The 26,655-nt window shown below is 32.0% G+C and overlaps 3 long non-coding RNA genes across 7 annotated transcripts in view; 1 reads left to right on the forward strand and 2 right to left on the reverse strand.

Annotated features, from left to right (window-relative positions):
• The window catches only part of LOC127735054 (uncharacterized), a 139,439-nt gene extending 126,067 nt beyond the window's left edge, over positions 1–13,372 (forward strand). Inside the window, exon 3 of the long non-coding RNA XR_007997989.1 lies at positions 10,505–13,372. This is a non-coding gene — a long non-coding RNA (uncharacterized LOC127735054). The remainder of the gene's footprint in view (positions 1–10,504) is intronic.
• The window catches only part of LOC127735048 (uncharacterized), a 113,833-nt gene that overhangs the window by 21,466 nt on the left and 65,712 nt on the right, over positions 1–26,655 (reverse strand). The gene's annotated exons all lie outside the window — the stretch shown is intronic.
• LOC127735052 (uncharacterized) lies at positions 13,490–26,141 on the reverse strand. Its single transcript, XR_007997983.1, has 8 exons — positions 25,962–26,141; positions 23,151–23,342; positions 22,232–22,318; positions 18,677–19,454; positions 17,807–18,006; positions 15,735–16,514; positions 14,923–14,991; positions 13,490–14,157 (listed from the first exon to the last, which is right to left on the reverse strand). It is a non-coding gene; the product is annotated as an uncharacterized LOC127735052 (long non-coding RNA).

Consider the following 26,655-nt stretch of genomic DNA (forward strand, 5'->3'; position numbering starts at 1 on the left):
CAAATTGACAATCGGAAACTTTACTTTCGTTCAGGAGAGACTATTAGAGAAAGGGTTTCCAAATTGTCAATGTTAAGAGACTATTTGCTGTTATAATTAATTCAGAAATTAATGTGATGCATGTTTCAATTCAAATCCTAAATTGGAGTACAAGTATACTTTTTTCATTAGAGTATAAATTTGAAAAAGAAATTTTGGACTAATTTGTAATAAATTTTCAAGCTGTTTCTCCAGGGAAAACTGATTTTATTACCTTACAACTATTAACAGTTTAAGTACAATTGTAACGACAAAATACGTACATCATCATCTAGGCATCAACAATTATATCATCTCCATGTCTAGGACTTCTTTTTTCTTCTCTCTGGGCTGCCGTCTATCTGTAATACATATTCAAATTATTTTAATATCTATCAGACAACTATTAATAAATAAAAAAAAAATATACTTACTTTCGGATGCATATGTTACCTGTCCTGACGTAAATATCCTGGGGCTGGTATCTGAAACAAAAACAAAATAAGTTCAAAAATATTGAACCAAATATAAAACTTAAAAAATTTGCTACTTTAATTTTTTTTTCTTTCAAAATATCTATAAAGAAAAACTGGCATTAATGGCAGCCATCATCATTGGTCAATTGCTCTTTTTGACTGTATATCATTAACTTATTTTCATTTTAAATCTATATTTCAATCAGTAATGAAGACGGTTTAATGATATAATCATTATTTCCCAAATTAATGTGCGTGTCAAATTATCAGAAGTTGGTGGCTAACCAAAACAATCTGATGTATACATTTTGAACAAAAATGATTAAAATTCAACTGAATCTCAAACAATCTAAATCAAGTCATATTTTCCAAATTACTTTTAAAAAAAATCAACTAAATATGTAGATATCCAAATTGACAATCGGAAACTTTACTTTCGTTCAGGAGAGACTATTAGAGAAAGGGTTTCCAAATTGTCAATGTTAAGAGACTATTTGCTGTTATAATTAATTCAGAAATTAATGTGATGCATGTTTCAATTCAAATCCTAAATTGGAGTACAAGTATACTTTTTTCATTAGAGTATAAATTTGAAAAAGAAATTTTGGACTAATTTGTAATAAATTTTCAAGCTGTTTCTCCAGGGAAAACTGATTTTATTACCTTACAACTATTAACAGTTTAAGTACAATTGTAACGACAAAATACTTACATCATCATCTAGGCATCAACAATTATATCATCTCCATGTCTAGGACTTCTTTTTTCTTCTCTCTAGGCTGCCGTCTATCTGTAATACATATTCAAATTATTTTAATATCTATCAGACAACTATTAATAAATAAAAAAAAAATATACTTACTTTCGGATGCATATGTTACCTGTCCTGACGTAAATATCCTGGGGCTGGTATCTGAAACAAAAACAAAATAAGTTCAAAAATATTGAACCAAATATAAAACTTAAAAAATTTGCTACTTTAATTTTTTTTTCTTTCAAAATATCTATAAAGAAAAACTGGCATTAATGGCAATCATCATCATTGGTCAATTGCTCTTTTTGACTGTATATCATTAACTTATTTTCATTTTAAATCTATATTTCAATCAGTAATGAAGACGGTTTAATGATATAATCATTATTTCCCAAATTAATGTGCGTGTCAAATTATCAGAAGTTGGTGGCTAACCAAAACAATCTGATGTATACATTTTGAACAAAAATGATTAAAATTCAACTGAATCTCAAACAATCTAAATCAAGTCATATTTTCCAAATTACTTTTAAAAAAAATCGACTAAATATGTAGATATCCAAATTGACAATCGGAAACTTTACTTTCGTTCAGGAGAGACTATTAGAGAAAAGGTTTCCAAATTGTCAATGTTAAGAGACTATTTGCTGTTATAATTAATTCAGAAATTAACGTGATGCATGTTTCAATTCAAATCCTAAATTGGAGTACAAGTATACTTTTTTCATTAGAGTATAAATTTGAAAAAGAAATTTTGGACTAATTTGTAATAAATTTTCAAGCTGTTTCTCCAGGGAAAACTGATTTTATTACCTTACAACTATTAACAGTTTAAGTACAATTGTAACGACAAAATACGTACATCATCATCTAGGCATCAACAATTATATCATCTCCATGTCTAGGACTTCTTTTTTCTTCTCTCTGGGCTGCCGTCTATCTGTAATACATATTCAAATTATTTTAATATCTATCAGAAAACTATTAATAAATAAAAAAAAAATATACTTACTTTCGGATGCATATGTTACCTGTCCTGACGTAAATATCCTGGGGCTGGTATCTGAAACAAAAACAAAATAAGTTCAAAAATATTGAACCAAATATAAAACTTAAAAAATTTGCTACTTTAATTTTTTTTTCTTTCAAAATATCTATAAAGAAAAACTGGCATTAATGGCAGCCATCATCATTGGTCAATTGCTCTTTTTGACTGTATATCATTAACTTATTTTCATTTTAAATCTATATTTCAATCAGTAATGAAGACGGTTTAATGATATAATCATTATTTCCCAAATTAATCTGCGTGTCAAATTATCAGAAGTTGGTGGCTAACCAAAACAATCTGATGTATACATTTTGAACAAAAATGATTAAAATTCAACTGAATCTCAAACAATCTAAATCAAGTCATATTTTCCAAATTACTTTTAAAAAAAATCGACTAAATATGTAGATATCCAAATTGACAATCGGAAACTTTACTTTCGTTCAGGAGAGACTATTAGAGAAAGGGTTTCCAAATTGTCAATGTTAAGAGACTATTTGCTGTTATAATTAATTCAGAAATTAATGTGATGCATGTTTCAATTCAAATCCTAAATTGGAGTACAAGTATACTTTTTTCATTAGAGTATAAATTTGAAAAAGAAATTTTGGACTAATTTGTAATAAATTATCAAGCTGTTTCTCCAGGGAAAACTGATTTTATTACCTTACAACTATTAACAGTTTAAGTACAATTGTAACGACAAAATACGTACATCATCATCTAGGCATCAACAACTATATCATCTCCATGTCTAGGACTTCTTTTTTCTTCTCTCTGGGCTGCCGTCTATCTGTAATACATATTCAAATTATTTTAATATCTATCAGAAAACTATTAATAAATAAAAAAAAAATATACTTACTTTCGGATGCATATGTTACCTGTCCTGACGTAAATATCCTGGGGCTGGTATCTGAAACAAAAACAAAATAAGTTCAAAAATATTGAACCAAATATAAAACTTAAAAAATTTGCTATTTTAATTTTTTTTTCTTTCAAAATATCTATAAAGAAAAACTGGCATTAATGGCAGCCATCATCATTGGTCAATTGCTCTTTTTGACTGTATATCATTAACTTATTTTCATTTTAAATCTATATTTCAATCAGTAATGAAGACGGTTTAATGATATAATCATTATTTCCCAAATTAATGTGCTTGTCAAATTATCAGAAGTTGGTGGCTAACCAAAACAATCTGATGTATACATTTTGAACAAAAATGATTAAAATTCAACTGAATCTCAAACAATCTAAATCAAGTCATATTTTCCAAATTACTTTTAAAAAAAATCGACTAAATATGTAGATATCCAAATTGACAATCGGAAACTTTACTTTCGTTCAGGAGAGACTATTAGAGAAAGGGTTTCCAAATTGTCAATGTTAAGAGACTATTTGCTGTTATAATTAATTCAGAAATTAATGTGATGCATGTTTCAATTCAAATCCTAAATTGGAGTACAAGTATACTTTTTTCATTAGAGTATAAATTTGAAAAAGAAATTTTGGACTAATTTGTAATAAATTTTCAAGCTGTTTCTCCAGGGAAAACTGATTTTATTACCTTACAACTATTAACAGTTTAAGTACAATTGTAACGACAAAATACCTACATCATCATCTAGGCATCAACAATTATATCATCGCCAGGTCTAGGACTACTTTTTTCTTCTCTCTGGGCTGCCGTCTATCTGTAATACATATTCAAATTATTTTAATATCTATCAGACAACTATTAATAAATTGAAAAAAAAATTATCTTACTTTCCAATGCATATGTTACCAGTCCTGACGTAAATATTCTGGGGATGGTATCTAAGTTGAGATTTCAACATTGTTAATGTTATTTTATGGTACATAAATAGACCCTCTGAAAAAAAAAATTGAAAAGGGGCAAAGGTGTAGGTAAAATACATGTAATATTTAAGCCATTTTTTTTTATACCAGACTTCAATTCAATGTTTTAAGAAACAATGCCTGTTGATAAAAAAAATCAAAGAAAGTTTTTGAGAAAAAAAAAAAAAAAAAAAACCAATACATTCATCATTGAAAAAGAGCAAGCATTGAAACGATTGAAAATTAAATTTATTGATGAAGTTTTGCCCTTATTGAAAATTATACAATTTTAGAAAAGCTGATTTTGTGCATTTTAAAATGAAGGAATTTTAGATATATAAGATTAAATTGTACCTGAAGCAGAAGCAAATTTAAAGTGAGCTAATATCAAAGTTTGTTTATTACAATGAGCAGCCAAATTTGTTATGTCACTCGAAGGTGTGAATATGTTCTAAATTGGTCAGAAAATACTTGGTCATGTTTTATGAATATTTAAAACCCTCTGCTACGCCTCAAGTTTTAAATATTCGACCAAGTATTATCTAACCTATAATTCAAAACAGAGAGTTTCTATAAATGAGTTAAAACTGCCCCGAAGCAGATTGAAAGGATTTATCACAGTGATTGAAACTAACTAAAAGTTTTGTTAAAAAAAAATCAATATAAGTTGAAGTTTACAGGTGCAATAAAATTTGTACGTTTAATGTTATTATGAAAATATTAATAACTTCAAATAACTAAAAAAAATAAACAATATCAAAGCAATTCAAAAAAAAGAAGAAAAAAGTTTTAAAATAAAAAACAACCTAAATTTTTAGCTTAATGAACCGAAGGTTGGGAAGAATAGTTATTTCCAATATTCTGATAAAAGAATTAAAAAAAAAAAAGGAATTTGATTTAGGTTTTCAATATATATTTAAACTTTTAAAGGCATTTTATTAGAACATTTCCCTGACATAATGAAATAGTTTTTGATTTAAAAAGCTGGACCAAGATATTGGCTGTGAAATAAAATTAGTTGTAACTCAAATGTATTTATTGATTTAAACTGTAAATAAAAAAAGGATAATTCCTCACTAAAATATTACATGATTTACATTCATACTCACAATCAGGAAACATATACAATTCATACCTTTTCTTTTTACTGTTGTGTCACCTTATGTCTATAATGCATTTTAAAAATATCTCCCAAATTATAAGACAGTCCTTACATCACTAAAACTAACCCATAAATGAAATGCTGAAAATGAAGTTATGCATCAATTATAAACATTTAATTTACACTGACAAGAGAAAGATAATCCCTTACTTCATGATAAGTACTCGATAACACTTGTACTTAATCATGAAGAAAGGGATTATCATTCTCTTACATATTTGAAGAAATCTGTTCATTGAGGCATAACTGAGTGGAATTTACCTGATCATCACATCTTTCAATTAACATGAACAATAGATTGTATATTCAGTCAGTTTAGCAGTAAACTAGACATGTGCATATTACATTAAGTACAACAATTGGTGCATCAAATGTTGCAGGTTACTGCCATAATAAGTAGAAAATGCACATTTGCCATGTTTTGCTTTTAATCCGTCTAATAATAATAATAATAATCCTGTATCTTGGCATTGCACTGTTTATGGCGTCTTTATACTAAATCCATTGGATGTTGGATGTGAACTGATTGATTGATTGATTGATTTTTGGTGTTTTAACGCCACTTTTAAGCACCGCTTTTGGGCTATTTCGTGGCGGCCAGTTTTTATTGGTGGAGGAAGCCGGAGCGCCCGGAGAAAACCACCGACCTTCGATAGGAAAACTGACAATCCTAGTCAATTAAGATTGGAGTCGAGTGCACCCGCACGAGCGGGGTTCGAACTCACAACCTCAGTGTTGACTGGCTAGTGATTACAGTAGTAACTACTTAGACCACTCGGCCACCGAGGCCCCTGAACTGATTGAAAATTTAGTCTTAGATGCATTGTTTTTTTTTATTAGTTGTTATTGGCTTTGAACCAGCTGTCAGTAACTGCAAGTACTCTCAGATCTGTACTTAATGTTTTTTTGTTGTTGGGATGTATAAGTACCCGTCCACGTCAACAATGTGTTTTTGTTAGATGTTTTACTATTTGTATCCATCTGATGAGTTAAGCCTTTTTCAACTGATTTTTATTGTTTGTTCTTATGTTTTACTGTTACACCACTGTCCCAGGTTAGGAGAGGGTTGGCTCCTTCGAACTAGTTTAACCCCGCCACATTCTGTATGTGCCTGTCTCAAGTCCGGAGCCTGTAATTCAGTGGTTATCGTTTGTTGCTGTGTTACATATTTGTTTTTTTCGTTCATTATTTTGTATATATAAATAAGGCCATTAGTTTACTTGTTTGAATTGTTTTACATTTGTCAATTCGGGGCCTTTTATAGCTGACTATGAGGTATGGGCTTTGCTCATTGTTTGAGGCGTAACAGTTGTTAGTTAATAACTAATAGTTGTTAATTTCTGTGTCATTTGGACTCTTGTGGAGAGTTGTCTCATTGGCAATCATACCACATCTTCTTTTTTATATAAACTATTATATCCCTTTATCGAGGGATAATTACCCATATTTAAAAGGGTTATTCCTCTATAAGGTATAAACACCATATAGAGGGTTAGTTCCCAACCTTTCCACCAGAGACCAAATGACATAGAAGTTAACAATTATAGGTTGCTGTAAGGCCTTCAACAATGAGCAAAACCCATACCGCATAGTCAGATATGAAAGGCCTCGAAATGACAAATGCAAATCAATTCAAATGAGAAAACAGCCTGATTGAAGTACAAAACCATGAAAGAAAAAACAAAATGATATACAGCAAAAACCAACTGCTACTGAATTATAGGCTCCTGACGTAGGACAGGCACAAACAGAATGTGGCAGAGTTAAGCTAGTTTGAAGGTGCCAACCCTCCTCCTAACCTGGGACAGTGTTATACAGTACAACATAGGAACAAGATGTAAAAATCAGTTGAAAAGGGCTCAATTCATCAGTTTACAAAAAAAAAATATCTGTTTATGATAAAAATTCAAATTTAACCCATTTGATCATTTATAGAACTATTCTTATTTCTATTTATTTCTATGCCGTGTTATTTCCAATCGATTTACACAAAATAGCATTCATACCGGTCTACTAGTCCTATAATATAAGACTTCGTATAGGTTCATATCGTTTGCATTCAACGTTTTTTATCGGATATTTTTTTACTATCCATGCTGAACCATGAACATTAATAGTAATAAAAAATAACCGATAAAAAACCGCTGAATGCAAACGATATGAAGTTAGAACCTACGAAGTCTCATATTAGGTAAACGGACAGAAAGACACAGGACAAAAAGTCACAGGACATAAAGTCAAAAATTTGATAGGACAAAAAGTCACAAGACAAAAAGTCACAAATAATTTTTGACAATTGTTTGAATATATAAGAGAAAGATCTTGAAGTATTTTCTTTTTATTACATATATTCATTTTTAGTTTAGGAAATTGTTCATAAGACTTGATAAATGAAAATTTATAAAATTTGAATCATGCAAAGGATATATTTTTGGCACAATGAAGCCATTTAAGTACCAAGCCACTTTGACATATTGTTTTCACAACAATTATTTGATCATTATTGATATTTATTGAATATATCTTAATTACAAAGTTGCTTCATATATAATAGTTCAAGAAAAATCAAAAATTTTATTTTCTAAATAAGTGTTTTCTTGTTTAAAGAAAAATAATCTCAAAACTGAATTGTGACTTTTTGTCCTGTGACTTTTTGTCCGTGACTTTTTGTCCTGTGACTTTCTGTCCTGCATTCTCATATTATAGGTCTAACCGGTCTACTCGATCCGAAACGTTCAGTCAATCAATTGGTAAATACAAGTCATATACAAACCAGACTAAATATCATAGTATAACAAATCTAAATAAGATTACTGAGTTTTGAAATATGACCGTAAAATCTTCTTTTCTGATTGTCATTTTATAATGGATTAACTCTCCTTTTCGATAGTTACTAAAATATGAGACATATATATGTGTCTATATGTCTCTGCTAAAATAAACGTTGATTCTGTGTGTAAGTAACACCAATGAACTATTACTAGACCATTATTATGTCATTAATATAGAAAGAATAACACTGACCTTCCAAATAAATTCCATCATGGTAGGAGTTGAAAAATTAGAACAATAGAAAAAAAACCCGCCAAAACATAGTAACCAATTAAAACGGAGATTGTAATGGCAGTGTGGTCTAATGAACCGATGAACCATTAAACCTACGATCAGAGGTGTTTTGTCGCAAAATATTAAATGCTGCCGGATTCGCAGGTTGTTGTGTAAATTCTGTACTTTTATTTCAATGAACTCTCTGTCTGATAAACGTCGCCAGTAAACCGACATTTGGTTCTGCAATTATTTATTTCCCTCGAAAATGATAATGGATTTTTTTCCACATTATCAAAGTAAATCAAAATTTAAATAATTTGAATTCAATTTCTTCAACTTGCCAGGTCAATATTATTAAAGAAACATTCACAGCTCACGCAGGAGTATCAAAACACCCACAATGTGTGTGCATTTCTCATTTAAATGGTAATCTCACTAATCTGTAACCATAAACTTTAACATGATGCAATTCAGGCTAAGGACAGGATGTCCTGATTGATGCACAAAAACTATTGTAACAGGGCAACTAAATGATTTCTGGTTCTTGCGTGTTTAAATTAAAATATTTTGATTATTACCTTTGCTTGCCGGTTTAATCTGTTTCAGAAAAGATACTAAATATAACTACACCCTCATAAGAGTAAGGGTTTATACATGTAAATAATTGTTATCCGACCAATGCTCCGATTTTGTGTACCTTTAGTAGTTCAATCTTTGCTTAAAAGAGGGGCGAAAGATACCAGAGGGACATTCAAACTCATAAATCGAAAATAAACTGACAACGTCATGGCTAAAAAAAAAAAAAAGACAAACAGACAAACAGTAGTACACAAAACACAACATAGAAAACTGAAGACTAAGCAACACGAACCCGACCAAAAACTGGGGATGATTTCAGGTGCTCAAGGGCGGATCCAGCCATTTCTGAAAGGGGGTCCCAACCTAGGATAAGGGGGGGGGGGGGGTCCAACTATATGTCCCCATTCAAATGCATTGATCGTCCAAAAAAGGGGGTTCCAACACCCGGAACCCTCCCCCTGGATCCGCCACAGGGTGCTCCGGAAGGGAAGGCAGATACTGCTTCACATGTGGCACCCGTCGTGTTGCTCATGTTACTACAAACCCGGTAAATAGTCTAATAAAGGGAACGGGATTGTAGTTCCGACAGTAGGAACATATCCGCTATCATCTGTGAAACGGTTATTCCATAATGGTCAACTAACTCGTGATGTCGTCCGTAAAATTTATGAAGGGATGATTTCAACTTCACCATTTGGAACTCTTGGTTTAATAGCTTCATTGTGAGCAGCAACCCTCCATCAAGGAAATCATGATAGGAAATACAAGCCCGGGAATTTCGTATCAATTTGGAGATATATACTCCGTATTCAGGCGCTGCGGGAATGTTTCTACATAGAAATGGAAAGTTCACAATTGGGAAACTGAAATCATCTCTTTTTGTAGTAAAGTTTTGTTTTCAACCGACCCTCATTGTCAATTTCTAGATGTCAGTCAATTTGGTACAGTTGGTCCCCATGGGAATGCCGATAGTTTGTAGAAAACACGTCCTCCAAACGTAACAAATATGTTGTCAATCAAGAAATCAAGCATCTTGATAATGTCAGTATCAGAGAATTGTTTGTTTGAATCAGAGTGATTTTTTACAGAGTAGGATTTATCCCTCCCTAAGACAAGATACTTGTATCTATGTTGGCCATTCTTTTTTATGAAACAAAGCAATACCAACTCTTTCAATTTGTCTTTTAGTTTGGAATGGGGAATACTTGTGTAAAGTGTAGAAAAGTCAAATATTTTAATACTGTTGAAAGATGAGAGTCTTAGATTGTATGTACTCTAAAAGATCTTTGAAATTTTTTAGTATCCACATCTGACTCACATCATAATAGCCCAATGTGTACTTCAAGTTTTATACGACCGCAAAAAAATTTTGCGGTCGTATATTGGTATGACGTTGGCGTCCTCGTCGTCGTCGTCGTCCGGCGTCGTCGTCGTCGTCCAGGCGTCGTCGTCCGGCGTCGTCGTCGTCGGCGTCGTCGTCGTCGTCCGAAGACACATTGGTTTTCGCACTCTAACTTTAGTTTAAGTAAATGGATCTCTATGAAATTTTACCATAAGGTTCAATACCACAAAAGGAAGGTGGGGATTGATTTGGGGGGTTATGGTACCAACAGTTAAGGGGCCAAAAAGGGGCCAAAAAATAAGCATTTTTGTAACTTCCAGACATAACTTGTGTGTTAGTGTATGGATCTCTCTGACATTGTACCACAAGGTTCCATATCACAAAGGGAATGCTGGGATTATTTTGGGGGTAATTGCCTCCAAATTTTAGGAATAAGGGGCCAAAAAGGGGCAAAAAACAAGCATTTTTCTAGTTTCATGACAATAACTTGTGTGTAAGTGTATGGATCTCTCTGACATTGTATCACAAGGTTCCATATCACAAAGGGAAAGCTGGGATTGATTTTGGGGGTTATTGCCTACAAATTTTAGGAATTAGGGGCAAAAAAGCTTCAAAAAAACAAGCATTTTTCTAGTTTCATGACAATAACTTGTGTGTAAGTGTATGGATCTTTATGAAATTGTACTACAAGGTTCCATATCACAAAGGAAAAGCTTTAATTGAGTTTGGGGGTAATTGCCCAAAACGTTTAGGAATAAGGGGCCAAAAATAAGCATTTTTTTAGTTTCCAGACAATAACTTGTGTTCAAGTGTATGGATCTCTCTGAAATTGTACTGCAAGGTACCATACCACAAAGGGAAGGCTGGGATTGATTTTGGGGGTAATTGCCTCAAAATTTTAGGAATAAGGGGCATAAAGGGGCAAAGAACAAGCATTTTTCTAGTTTCAGGACAATAACTTGTGTGTAAGTGTATGGATCTTTATGAAATTGTACTGCAAGGTTCCATATCACAAAGGGAAAGCTGGGTTTGAGTTTGGGGGTAATTGCCCTAAACGTTTAGGAATTTGGGGCCAAAAAGGGGCCAAAAAAAAGCATTTTCTAGTTTCCAGACAATAACTTGTGTTCAAGTGTATGGATCTCTCTGAAATTGTACTGCAAGGTACCATACCACAAAGGGAAGGCTGGGATTGAGTTTGGGGGTGATGAATCATAAGGGGGTTCAAAAAATTTGGGGAGGGATTTTTTTTTGTTTTTTTCTTTAAAATTTTCCATTTTGAATTGGTTATTTCTGATTTATATATAAAAGCAAATAATAATGATATGGTTTGAATAGGTAAATTAAAAATTTTTAAGTTCTTAGACCACATTCATTCTGTGTCAGAAACCTATGCTGTGTCAAATATTTAATTACAATCTAAATTCAGTGCTGTATCAAGCTTGAATGTTGTGTCCATACTTGCCCCAACTGTTCAGGGTTCGACCTCTGCGGTCGTATCAAGCTGCGCCCCAGCGGAGCATTTTATTAGCTTATAAATCTCTAACGAGAACACTTTATAATAAACGCCAAATTGTGGTCGTATCAAGCTGCGAGATTGTTTAAGGCTTTTGTAGTTAATAATTTAAACAATGCTCTAGTATCATCAACTGCATTGTGTGCACAATAGTTTTCACCAAGAAGTTCTGACACCAATGAAGTTTGAGAATATGATGGTAATCCTGGCATTATTTTCTTAAATAACTCCATGGTGTCTATGAATCCACATATGTGAGATGGAAACTCATTCCACATCAGATTTGCCTTTAAAGAATGGTACAAAACATGGCAATCAAAGTGTTTGATGTTGTGTCCTACAAGAACTGGCTTGGATGGATATTTGGAAAGAAATGTTATAAAATCAGTGAGAGCTTCATGTGGTAATTTGTACGAAACAGGTTGTAAATTATAAAACATCTGATTTGCAGAAACAGTAATTTTCATATGACCGCAAAAAATTTTTGCGGCCGTATATTGGTTTGACGTTGGTGTCGTCCGAAGACACATTGGTTTTCCGCAATAACTTTAGTTTAAGTGAATGGATCTCTCTATGAAATTTTACCATAAGGTTCAGTACCACAAAAGGAAGGTTGGGATTGATTTTAGGGGTTATGGTACCAACAGTTAATGAATTAGGGGCCGAAAAGGGGCCAAAAATAAGCATTTTTGTAACTTCCAGACAATAACTTGAGTGTTAGTGTATGGATTTCTCTGACATTGTACCACAAGGTTCCATATCACAAAGGGAATGCTTGGATTGATTTTGGGGGGTAATTGCCTCAAAATTTTAGGAATTAGGGGCAAAAAAAGGGGCAAAAAACAAGCATTTTTCTAGTTTCATGACAATAACTTGTGTGTAAGTGTATGGATCTTTCTAAAATTGTACTACAAGGTTCCATATCACAAAGTGAAAGCTGGAATTGACTTTGGGGGCAATTTCCCAAAACGTTTAGGAATAAGGGGCCAAAAAAAAGCATTTTTCTAGTTTCCAGACAAGGATCTCTCTGAAATTGTCTTGCAAGGTACCATATCACAAAGGGAAGGCTGGGATGGATTTTGGGGATAATTGCCTCAAAATTTTAGGAATTAAGGGCCAAAAAGGGGCAAAAAACAAGCATTTTTCTAGTTTCAGGACAATAACTTGTGTGAAAGTGTATGAATTTTTATGAAATTGTACTACAAGGTTCCATATCACAAAGGGAAAGCTGGGTTTAAGTTTGGGGGTAATTGCCCTAAACGTTTAGGAATTTGGGGCCAAAAAGGGGCCAAAAAACAAGCATTTTTCTAGTTTCCAGACAATAACTTGTGTTCAAGTGTATGGATCTCTCTGAAATTGTACTGCAAGGTACAAATGTACCATACCACAAAGAGAAGGCTGGGATTGAGTTTGAGGGTGATAAAACATAAGGGGTTCAAAAAATTTGGGGGGATTTTTTTCTATTTTAAGACTTTTATAATGTATTTAAATTGGTAATTATGGTTGCAAACTCCATTGGAAATTTGAATTGACATGAGATTATGACCATATCTTGAGGGAAAGAATTTTTTTTGGAAAAAGGGGGGGGGGGGGGGGGGGGTCAATACGCAACAGCATACCGATAGTGTATTTCACAAAAGCAAAAAACAGGAGGGGGGGGGGATTTTTTTTTGGGGGGGGGGGGGGGGGGGGGGCAATTTTGCAACAGCATATAGTGTATTGCACAAAAGCAAAAAATTGAATATAAATTCAAATCATATAACCAATTCTAAGTTCTTTGACTACAGTTATTCAGTGTCAGAAACCTATTATGTGGGGCAATATGCGCAATTGTTTCTCCAATAGGCGGTAATGGTAACGTTTTCTTCTGTAGCTCAGTCCATATTGTAAACTTGGATATGTATGATGGCTCGTTTCAAAGCTGAGACATTTTCACATATGTAGTTAAATTTTCGAGGTACAAAGTTTGATTTATTTTTCCGTTAATTAGCATACCCCAAAAATCCTTTCGTGATGCGGCTCTTCCTGGTAAAAAATCCCTTTTTTCACACAATAAATTCTTTGAAAATTTAATACTTTGAATACATTTAATGATTCAATAGTTTTTACACATTTATTCTATGGTCCTCTACTTTCCAAATCAACACAAATGGTTAAGTAAGCTCTGTCACTTGTTAAAAATAGAAACATGTCCAATATCAATACACAGACTCAGAGATTTTTTGTTTACACTCAAATTTATGTTCCTCAATTTGAGGCTCATTATGGATATTGACCCATATTGAACTCCATAGTTCTGATTTTTCCCAATATTCCTGTGTAATCTTCATCGGTATGACTTTCTGAATAAAACTGTGAGTTTTTGTCCATTTCTGAAAGAAAATAAAGTTGTTTCAGCACTATAAGGCAATGATCCTTTTATCCCTATATTCATTAATTTTGAGTTCAATGTGTAAGTATAATATTGATTTCTTCCAGTATATCTTCACAAGTCGCAATATAGATAAAATATCTAATGATAACCTTTAATTACAATATAAAGACCCTGTTAAAGCATTTAATAAAATTTCTGATGTCTAAAAGTGCATTTTGACTGAGAAATTATGCAAAAATGTAGATTTCATCCAAAAACTTTAAAAAATACTAAATAATTTTTGCCACTGGAAATCTGGTATTTTCTACCTTAAAAACCACTCTAAAATGGTGTGAATGTCATATTTATCATATAATTAAAGCGCAATGAAGTGCAAATTTTCAAAACTTGACCTTTCACATAATTCTATTTAAATAAAAAGGTTTTTTCGAATGTATTGCAGTATAAACCCTTTATCAGTGAGAACTGCCCATAAGCTTTTAAGTAAACATTATGACATCACACGTATTATGATGTCATTAAAAAGCGACTGATAAAAATAATGCTAAGCATAGTTTGCAGTGTTACATAATGAACAGTTGCCTCAGGTTTAAAGTCAAAATGTTGAGTCGAAAAGATCAGTAACTAAGCATTTTTATATAATATCAAGACCATAGCAACAGTTTTCATATCAGCATATTTTCATTACCCTGACTGTAATTTCAATTGCATAAAAACCATAAATAAACAATTTAGAGCTTGCCTAATAAAACAAAATGCTTACCAGTAATTCAGAACTTTTTAAAACCTCTTATTTGCCATCTCAGGTTAAACTGGAATGATATGTCTAAAACTAAAATAAGACAAAAAATTTACTCAGGTTGTGTTATCATTTCATTTAAATACAAACTGTATAATTGAGAGGGAAAATTCAAATCCTTGAAAGTTTTATCACAAATAAAGAGATTCTTCTCTCTTGTGGCTTCACAACCTTCATTTTAACCTTTTTTTATGAGGAGCAATCAGTAGTAGCTTAATAGCAGAATAGGTGAAGCACTTTGTTTTTAGAAGATTTGACCCTCCCCTTTTTCACTGAGAAAAGACACTATCTTGTGTTTTGTTACTGTGCATTAAAATATATAGCAATTTGTGCTTTTCTTAAAATATGTTTGTCTGTTTAATTGCATGTTTTAGTGACCAGCTGCTAATTAATGGTCAAATTATTGGTGTAAAACAATGTACGTACGTATCACTATCAAATTATATATTCGTCCGAAGCGTGTTATTTCCCTTGATTATCAGCTATTCCTGTAGCATGTGTAGACTGGAATGATAATGACATAACAATGTCTTTAGTGTGTCATGTTGACTTACAATTTAACAATATTAAATCTTTCCAAAAGAAGTTAGTCCCTTTTTCATGTCAATAACATGTGCCAGCGTCTGATGTAAACACAGTTTTTATTGTGCCAAAAAGAAGTACTTCAGCCCCGTGCCAGTAATACATTTCAAAAGCGAAAATTGTTGCCGATCTTTATAAATAATGTTAATCTAAAACCAGCTGTGATGGCTAGGTATTTATAAAAAACGACTAACCTTCATTTTCACAATTTTCTCTGGTGTACAAGATGCAATCATTCATAAATCAGTCTGACAACTTCAAATATACAGTCTTATAAATTGGGGCAATATGCGCAATTGTTTCTCCATAGGCGGTAATGGTAACGTTTTCTTCTGTAGCTCAGTCCATATCATAAACTTGGATATGTATGATGGCTCATTTCGAAGCCGAGACATTTTCACATATGTAGTTAAATTTTCGGGGTACGAAGTGTGATTCATTTTTCCGTTAATTAGCATACCCCGAAAATCCTTTCGTGATGCGGCTCTTCCTGGTAAAAAATCCCTTTTTTCACACAATAAATTCTTTGAAAATTTAATACTTTTGAATACATTTAATAACTCCATAGGTTTTACACATTTATTCTATGGTCCTCTACTTTCCAAATCAACACAAATGGTTAAGCTCTGTCACTTGTTAAAAATAGAAACATGTCCAATATCACTCCACAGAGATTTTTTGTTTACACACAAATTTTGTGTTCCTCAATTTGAGGTGCATTAGGGATATTGACCCATGTGTCAAATAATTATTTACAATCCAAATTCAGACCTGTATCAAGTGTGAATATTGTGTCCATTTTTGCCCCAACTGTTCAGGGTTGGACCTCTGCGGTCGTATCCAGCTGCGCTCAGCGAAGCATTTTATTGTAATTTCGGAGGCCTGTATTGAGATAGGTTGGTTTGGAAAGATGTAACTGCTAAATTCGGTATTGTTTGAAGTTGCAGCAATCTGTATTACATCTGATGTTCTATCTGGAAAAAAAAATTAGTTTAGTTTTTCATTATTTCAATATTTCTCAATAAATACAAAATATGTTACCTGCTAATTCAATAGTTTTAGCAATGTATGGGTTAATCTTATCACCAAAATGAACCGAAAAGGAAAAGAAAAAAACTTATTATTTTTTTCATGATTTATTATTCTAATATTGCGTTTACAATATCTAATGTTCACTTTTCTTAAGTTTTTCATGTGAGGGTCTGTTAAAGCCTCCTGTGTGATATAGGTTATTTTCATTGTTGAAGTCTGCCTATAATTGCCTACTTTCACTTCATTTGAACTTTGGGTGAATACAGTCTCATTGGCAATCATACCACATCTCCATACTTTCATATAGACAGTTTAAGAAATTTGTATGGGCAATTTTCCTGCTGTGATATACATTTATCTCTACCTTTAATATTTGAGTGAAATCATATAATAGTATTACTTCAAAAAGAAGAATGAAAAGCTGGTTCCATGTGCAATAACCAATATACAATGTATAAACCGGTAAGCATATAAAGTTTTCATATATAATTTACTATAAAACCCCATTTAATTTAAGTTTTTTTTTAGTAAAATGTTATGCTATAACTATAAGGCAGAGCGGATATTTGCCATTAAGAGAGTTTTTAGTAGATAATATTTGTACATGAGAATAATTTTTCTATATATTTATATATTAACAACTTAAATAGGCTGGTAGTTTCTAAATCAAAGACTACCAGTGGAGCTGTAGAAATATCTATCGGTATACATAAAGATGCATTCATTGGAGCAGGGATTTCTTCATTTAACTTCTCATTGTTAATTCCTATAACACATCAAGTTTTTTAAAAACAAAATTGCAGATTTTGATTGTTATATATGGTGTAAAATGTGTTTGTACAAAAGTAAATGAAACATCAAATGTTTAAAGTATGTTCAATTTTATAACTTTGATAATGCTTATTGCATATCATGCATCAATCTTAAAGACCAAAAAAGGGGCCCTCCGCTAATCAATTATAAGTACGAAAGACAGAGAATGAAGTTTAAAAATGATACTTTGGTTAAATTTGCAATAAGTTAAATGAAGTCAAAGTTTAAATTCCAAGACATTTTAAAAAGTTAAGGATGTACTTAGGTAAAATTAAAAAAATCAAATATTTAAAATTGATACTTTAAGTCAGAAGAGCAATAGTTAAGGGAGCTACCATTTGATTTTTATGGGGGGCTAGGATGAAATTAGGAAAAAAGGCAGGACAGAAGTTTTGAGTAAAAAAAATGCAATTAGATTTACCTATTTCACTTTCATAAATTCTTCCTTCTCTCAATTCAACTCCGGTACTTTTTACTGATCTTTCTTTTTTTAAGATTGATTCTTCTTTTTTTGTGCTGCTTTGTTTTGGCTCTTTCAGATTTTTTATCCCTCTTTCTATTCAATCGTATAGCCCTCTTGATAGTCTCATTCCCAGGTGACAATCCAGCTGCTTCACTAACCTTAAAAATAAATAAATTATAACAACATGTATAAATTCAATATGAGGATGGTCTTAACAGTTATTTAAGAATTGACTATTCCTTTTTGTTGCCAAGTTTTATTTTGATGTAAAAGCATTGATCAAAGCACATTTTTCATGAAGCACTTTAGACTTTTATACCCTATAAAACTACAAAAATAATGAAGAAGGAACAAGGATGCGAGATTTTATTGCTGTGTTGAAGACCCATTAATGGACTTTGGCTGTTTTCTGCTTTGGTTAGGTTTGCTGTCTGTTTAACACATTCCCCATTTCAATTCTAAATTTTATTTCTTAAAATTACATTTCACATTTAAAATATACTTTTTGTATAGTGAAATAACAAATTTCCCTTATTTTGTTTTGAAACATTAGGGAGCAACCATTGAACTTCAAGGGGGGGGAGGGGGGGGGTGTGTTATGGCCTGTTGTTTGAGTCAAGGGGATTATGGTCTGTTGTTTGAGTCAAAAAATATTTCGTGCAAAGCAATTTTTTTTTACTTTTTGACGCTGATAATCAAAATTTTTTTGAAAATCTGGATTCAGAATTTTTTTGTCATCTGCTTGAACAGAATATATTTTTCATCAAACTTGGGATCAGAATATTTTTTTTTGGAAAAAACCATATAAGTATAATTTGCAAATATTACCTTTGACACATAACCATATCCCTCACTTTTTGGTAAGACTGCTGCACTGACACAATAATTTAAATTTGAGGAACCAGAATAATGCTTATTTTTTGCTGCTTTGGTTGAGACCGTATGGTTAAAGCTATCTGACAGTTTCTTTGATTGGCTTTCAATTTTTCCCAGAAACAATTTCTCTAGATCAGCTTTGAGGCTATCAGATGTCAAGTCCTTTCTGAAGGGTAAGTTTGTGTGCCTATATGATGCTCTGTCTTTTAGATAACCACACCATTTCATATCACAGGTTTGGTGTTTCCCATACATATGGTCAATTCTCCCTCTGACTCCTTTTTCAATTTTTTCTGGACTGCCTTGGTTTTGTGCCAACATATAAGAATAATTCTTGGTAATTGCATTTATTACCATTGGCAACAACTCCTTTTGCTTTGGTTTTAGGCTGTACAGCTTTTTGGTGATATTTATGATTATATGATTTCTATCACTGGTTTTTACCATTTTAGAATTTGGAAGAAGTTTCTTTGCCCTGTCAAACCCAACAGAATCGTCATCACCTGCCAGTTCATTAATTTCAATATTTTGCTCATGTACATCCTTCACCAACTGTACTACCATGTCTGGTTCCATGTCCTTTGCTGCCCTTGACCAGTTTTTTTTACAATTGTGTGGTATAGGTGGTCTTCCCTTCTTTTGTGCATTCCGACATATATACGGCAGCTGGATATTCTGAGGGTGTGATGCACAATTTTCCCTGTTTTTTCTCCTATCACTGATGCCACACCTGAAAAGTTAAATGTATACGCTAATGCAAGTAAGTGTAAATATGGAGTAATCATGTTGCTATACTAGTAATTCAAATTGATTGTGTAATAATTCTTATATGATTTGCATATCTATAAATACTTGAATTGGATTGGTCAATTAGAATTTTTCTCTTGGTTTACACTTAGATTAACCATGTTTCCGAAACTAATTTTGTAATCTATTCATGCGCGATACACATGCTTGCAGGGATCCCGTGACTTTCAGCAAATTGAGATTAAAAAACAAATTTGGCTTAAAGGGGCACTAGCTGTCAAATTCATGTTTACCGATTTGACTCAAATTCTCATATTTGATTTATAACAATGCAAAACATTTATCCAAATTATAAAAAATCTAAAATAAACAATATTCCGGGCATGGGCTCGATAATATGTAGCTTCGTTTTGAGTTATTTTAGTCTATACGCCATCTAATTACTTGTCGAGTTGACCCCCGAAGATCTCTGATTGCCAAATAAGCGATATAAACATAAATAAAGATATAAATAGATAGCAGAATCGTGCATTTGGATTTTTCTAGGTCTGTTTAATTTCATATTATAGATTAAAAATATCTGTTAATCATCGTTTTTACCTGTTAGGAATGATTTTTTGTGGATCGAATCAGTCAATCAAATGATTTACCTTTGTTTCACTTTCAATGTTGACATTCTTTTCCTTTAAATAATTGAACACGCACAATGCATGCGGTATCCATCTCTAGCCAAGGGGTTAAATTGAAGTTCACATGAATACGGATTCAATGAGGTCGAATTATTCACTTGTAAGTGAATAATTCATCCTCACTGTTTCTTAGCTTATTTTGACAAAATTGAACCATACTGGCTGCTAAAAGGGATATATTATTTCACTATTTCACTTTCATTAATGATTGAACAAAAAAAAACGTATTTTATATTTTTTATACATCTCGTAGCTAGTGCCCCTTTACGAATTATAAGGATTAAACACATTTTTTTAGAGGTTATTGATGTGTAAACCCGGGCTCTTACTCACAAACTTTACATAAAAGTCCTTCGCACTTTTATTCAGATTGTGAGTTAATCGCCCCCGTTACATATCAATAACCTCTAGAAAAAATGTGTTTAATCCTGTAATAAAGGCGCCAACCTCATTTTGCCTAATTTTAGTAAAAACCACTTTTTGTCGGAATAAAAGACAGAAACAATATATTTCGTTGAGTATTGCATTAGACATAAGGTAAACTTACTTTGAGATAGTAAAATACACGATCTACAGCTGCAAAGTTTAGAATGGAATACAAAAAGGAGCCAAAAACAAGCATTTTTGTTGTTTCGGGACAATAGCTTGTGTATAAGTGTATGAATCTTTATGAAATTGTACCACATGGTTCCATACCTCAAAAGGAATGTTGGGATTTATTTTGGGGGGAAATGGCCTAAACCATTTAGGAATAAGGGGCCAAAAGGTGCAAACAAACTAGGATGTTCTGGTTGCCTGACAATTACTTGGAGTATAACTATAAGTCTATGGATCTCTTTGAAAATGTACCACAAGGATCCATACCAAAAAAGAAAGGTTGGGATTGATTTTGAGGTTTATGGCCCTAACATTTTAGGGAATAAGGCCAAAAACAATACTTTTCTGATACTTTGTATAAATTGCTTATTTCCTGGCCTATTTCCATGGGGTTTAAATCTAAGTCTTAAAAACTTGGGGTTGTTTAATAGAAAGAATCTAACTGTGTATTTAGATTTTGGATTGTGATCCCATGTGTAAATTGGTACACATTGAGGTCCAAAGGTCCCAATTTAACTTTGTTTGATTTTTTAAGAAATATAGATTTATTTGGGTTTTTTATATGGTGATTCTCATGTGTATTCAGATTTTTTATTTTGGGGCCAGTTTTCAAATAAGTCCACATTAAGGTCCAAAGGGTCCAAACATAAACTTTGATTTCAACAAATATTTAGTTCTTGAGTTTTTTTGATATGCCGAATCTGTGTATTTTTAGATTTTATGATTTTTTCGGCCCTGTTTTGTAATTGGTCCACATTAAGGTCCAAAGGGTCCAAAATAAAAATTTGATTGATTTCAACAAATATAAATTTATGGGGTTCTATGATTTGCTGATTATTACCCTGTATTCATATTTTGGATTTTGTGTCCAGTTATCAAATTTGTCCGTATTTAGGTCCTAAAATACTCTCAGTTTGAATTCATCCATTATTGAAATCTTTTGGTTCTTTGATTTGCTGAATCAAACCATGTAGTTATATCTTTTATATAAATGGACCATAATCATGATAAAAGATAAATGACTATATGACTATTTTCACTCTGTGTCAGAACCTGTGCTATGTCAAATATTTAATCACAATCCAGAATCAGAGCTGAATTGCACAATTAATAGAAATTTCATTTCAAGTAGATTCATATTTGATAATATAGATTAAAAGAAGGGAATTGCCACTTGAAAAGTCCTATTTAATTTTTTTCATATCTTAGACCACATTCATTCTGTGTCAGAAACCTATGCTGAGTCAAATATTTAATCACAATCCAAGTTCAGAGCTGTACAAAGCTTGAATTTGGTGTCCATACTTGCCCCAACTGTTCAGTTTTTGACATCTGCAGTCATACGAAGATGAGCATTTTATAACTAGTATGATTTTTTTTTTTTTTAAATATTTGAATATTTGTACACTTACCTTTAATGCATGCACATTTTTTTGTTTTTGTTTTTATAAGAGCACTATGATTTTATATGTACCTGACAAACTATTGTAAGCCCTTCCAGAACCTTTCTTCTGCCAACAAGTGTCTGTGGATGCATTAATACCTGCTTGTTCATTACCTTCTGTAAAAAAAGGTTAAATTCATAATACTGGAAAATATGTATTCAAAAACAGATCTCCAGCCCTAAAAACATGAACCAAAAGGTAAAACTTAACTACAGTCATTTAAGCATGAAATAAATACCAAAGTTGCCCAAGTGTTGTAGAGATTAATTGTCCTTAATACATGAGGACTGTAGCTGAGAATTATCATTGATTTATTATGAAATGTTTTCAGAGAAATAAACCTAAACACACAACTCAACCATGAAATTAAGGTGATAGTGACACTAAGATTTAGGTATATATAAAAAGGTATAGAAATAGAAATACTTTAATAATCTAATTATGGAGCCTAGCAGATTTTAAATTTCATACCATTATTACAATGATTTTTCTTATGACAATGAAATAATAATGAAATAAATTACAACACAATAGAACAATGAATAGTTGTTGCCTGCACATGGAAGAGAAAAGTTAATAGGGGAGCCATTCAAAAAATATTTAAGGATTATTTCCCTTTGAACTATATCTAATAATTTTTGAAGATATATGTTGCTCTGAGTTGGATAAAAAAGAAGCCCACACTGATTAGATATAAGGGTAGGTTTCTCCCATGTACATGCAACAACCAATTACTAAATATCTATGCATATAATATTTAAATTGCAAGAATTGGATTAGCACCTTTTACACATATTTTAGGCATTAACGTTAACATATACATGTCAATATATAAAATGACATTTGTAAAATATGTGTGCCATTGTATGTACAGTGTACATGTATATGCAAATGACAGGATCAGGCCTATTTTTTTATAAAATTATTATATTTAATTTTCATTCAAACCTGCATCAATGGTCATGGACTTGAAAGCTTCGTCAAGTAAAAACTTCCTTTCTGAAGCATTTGCCTGACACTCTATTATGTCTCCAACTTCATTTTCTCTTGACTTTAGTGACTTATGATGAGGACAATGGACATTCATGGCAGCTAGCAAATTATTCAGCTGCGTTTCTCCTATGCCTGCATGAATCATACCTGATAATATAAAAACATACAAAAAAATAAATGAACAATAAATTTAAAACACCAGCAAAATTATTTTCAGTAGTTTTAATTATATAGGTTGGGCAATATTTTCTATGTACATGTACATGTAGGAAAATGAAGGCAAGCAAAATTAATTTTGTGTCTCCTGTGGCAATGCAAAATAGGGAATTATGATGTCTGACCAGGATAAAATGGTATGTTTTAAATTATCACACTACTGGCAGCTGATTTTAGTTCTGGTTGGCTAGTAAGTCTTGCAAATCAAGAGGATTTTTCATGTTGGCAATTAAGATTGACATATGCTTAAAGATATTCATTATCACAAAAAGTGAAATGATATCAATATTATTTTGGTTATCAAATTAAATTTCCTCTATTTTGGAGTAACAAAAATGTACATATGATGACGTCATTATTCTACTTTTATGCATCATAGCATTTTGAAATTAAACAAAAAACATAAATCTGCTCTTTCAATTTGAATCGTCAGAACTTTAGATAAAATATCTTTAACACTTACATTTGTAGGTACATGTATCAGCCCACTAAGCCAATCTCGGAATTAAGTATTTTCTGCACTTTTCATAGTTTATTACATACATATATTTATAAATGTATAAATAACCTGCCACACCAAGTCTGTGTGTTCGTTATTTGTTTTTCTGCTTTTTATTGATCTGATGAGTTATAATTAAACGCTTTTCAACTGATTTTTATACATGTATTTTGTTCATATCCATGTATTGCGCTGTTACAATACTGTCCCAGGTTGGGCACCTGCAAAAAATTTAACCCCTCCATATTGTACATTGTATGTGCTTGTCCCAAGTCAGGTGCCTGTAATTTACGTTAGTGATTGAAGTTTAATGCTGTGTAACATATTTGTTTTTTCATTCATTGTTAAGTACTTAAAATTGTTGTTAGTTTTTTTGTTTGAATTGTTTCACAATTATCATTTGGGGCATTTTATAGCTGACTATGTGGTATGGGTTTTGCTCATTGTTAAAGGTTGGACGGTGACCTAAAGCTGTTAACTCATATGTATTTGGTCTCTGTTGGAAAGTGGTCTTATTGGCAATCATACCACATCTTCTTATTTTTATATGTACATGTAGTACAATTTTTTATATTGACCAAACTATATCATTATCATAATTGAAAGAACATTTGTTTACCTGCAGCTAATTTTGTATTGACATCAAATGTACCAACTCCTTTTCTACATGTACATGGTGTTACTTTCCCTAATCTTATTCGGGCGATATCTCCACATTCTGTACATTGTATATACAAAATACCAGCAACACCATAAGGTTTAACTCCCAACGAATTATGTAATTGTAAAGGGACTTCACATTTGGAACATTGTTTCAACTGTTGAACAATATAGTCTAGTTCGACAACATATCTACAGTGGTTTAAGGGAAGTAAATCAGTAGGTAATGGTAACAAGTCAAAATCAACATTTATATTATATTCATCATCAACCATGCACTACTTCATGATCTTTTATATCAGGTACATGTACAGACTCAAAAGCAACATTACACAAATCAGATGTTTCAATGGTTTTCAGTTGGGCATACGAGTGGTCAGGTTTTAAGTTTTGACAATGGACTGAGTCAAATGATGGTATATCGTGGTGGTCAGGTTCTAAGTTTTGACACCTGTCCCGCTCGAACTTTTGACGTCATACAACAATCACTTTTCCATTGTGGTGTCAGATATATTCTATTATGACGTCAAAATTTTACGGGAACTTGTGTGATGTCCAGTAATTGCGGACATATAGCGATAAGGTGTATCCACTCCTGTGAAAAACTAGCCCTTGGATTCATTGGTTTTTCTCTAAATTCTTCTTTTTTGAAAATTTTCCTTGTTTGTTCCTTTGAGACATTGTTCAGCAGACGATACAATATTTTACGATTGTCGTGATTTTATAAAAATTTTCATCATTCACGGATTTGCAATATTTCAGTGACTAATTCTGAACTGTAATTAATCTGTTATAAAGCTTCTGCAAATGTAGGCACACCTCTTTCGAGTAGTGTATTTAACAATATGAATAAAAATATCTTCCACCAATATCACTGTACATTATTTACATTCTTGACGATAAAATTGGGCTTAATGTCAATTTAGACTGCATCAACACTTTAAATACTTAAAAATCTTGAATATCTATCTAAAGATATCACTGTTTAAGAGTAGACAACCATTAATCACTTAAGGGTTTATATAAAGTTATTATCTACTTTTTCTTCTTTTTCTTTATATCATCTAATTGCAACAATCTATACCTTTCACAATGGAGATTGTAACATATTCGTCTACATTTTGGATCTATAAGTTTCTGTATCACTTTAAAAGCTTTTTCATTTCTTAACATTGTCAAGTAAGCAAATGGATCTATAATCAGTTGTAAAATGTTAAAGTGTTCATCTCTCATATTAAAAATAGCCAACTCTTCACTACAGGAATTAATTAAATCTTCCAAATATTTAGAAAAACAAGGAAAATTTTCAAAAAAGAAGAATTTAGAGAAAAACCAACGAATCCAAGGGCTAGTTTTTCACAGGAGTGGATACGTACTTTTTAGATACTCACCACGATATCTCTTTCTTTGGGTGGATCTACGTGTTGAAAATTAGTAAGACAGCTTAAAAATATACCGAAATGAATACAATTATAACAAAAATTGATAGTCATTCTAGTATAAATATAAAAGCTGGTTACTTGTCAAAATATTGAAAGCAAGTTTCTTCCGAGATTCCAAAATGGCCAATCTCGATGTCAACAAACCGTAAAAAGGTCGACTTTGTAGTTTTAAATACCGTCCTTAATTTAATTTTTGTGAATTATGAATCGAGAAAGCACTAATTTAGAACAAAAATTGATAGTGTTTTTATATTGTTTTTATTCGAGAAGAAAGTAAATATTTTGCGACGTTCGACCGATCACGGTAATGACTGCGCACCAATCGACGCAACGGGCGCGAAAATTTAAACCCGCGAGCCCTATCTGTTCAACCAAATTTTGCAATTTTCACAGCTTTCTAAATATTTTACCTTAAGTTTAACTTCATAGAAACCAGCTTTCTGCATGGCAATTTTCAACATACCTTTAAAGCCTTCTATTAAGAAAAAAACTGACCTTCAAAAAAGAGATACTCCAAAAATAACCCCATGGTTTTCTGGACATCTTAAATTAATATACTATGGAGCTCATTAATCCTCAATTTTTAATGCAAACTCATAGACAAGTAAATTTTGGCTCAAAATGGTCTAAATATATTTCTCTT

Source organism: Mytilus californianus, unplaced genomic scaffold (assembly GCF_021869535.1).
Source record: "Mytilus californianus isolate M0D057914Y unplaced genomic scaffold, xbMytCali1.0.p SCAF_3, whole genome shotgun sequence".
Taxonomy (NCBI): domain Eukaryota; kingdom Metazoa; phylum Mollusca; class Bivalvia; order Mytilida; family Mytilidae; genus Mytilus; species Mytilus californianus.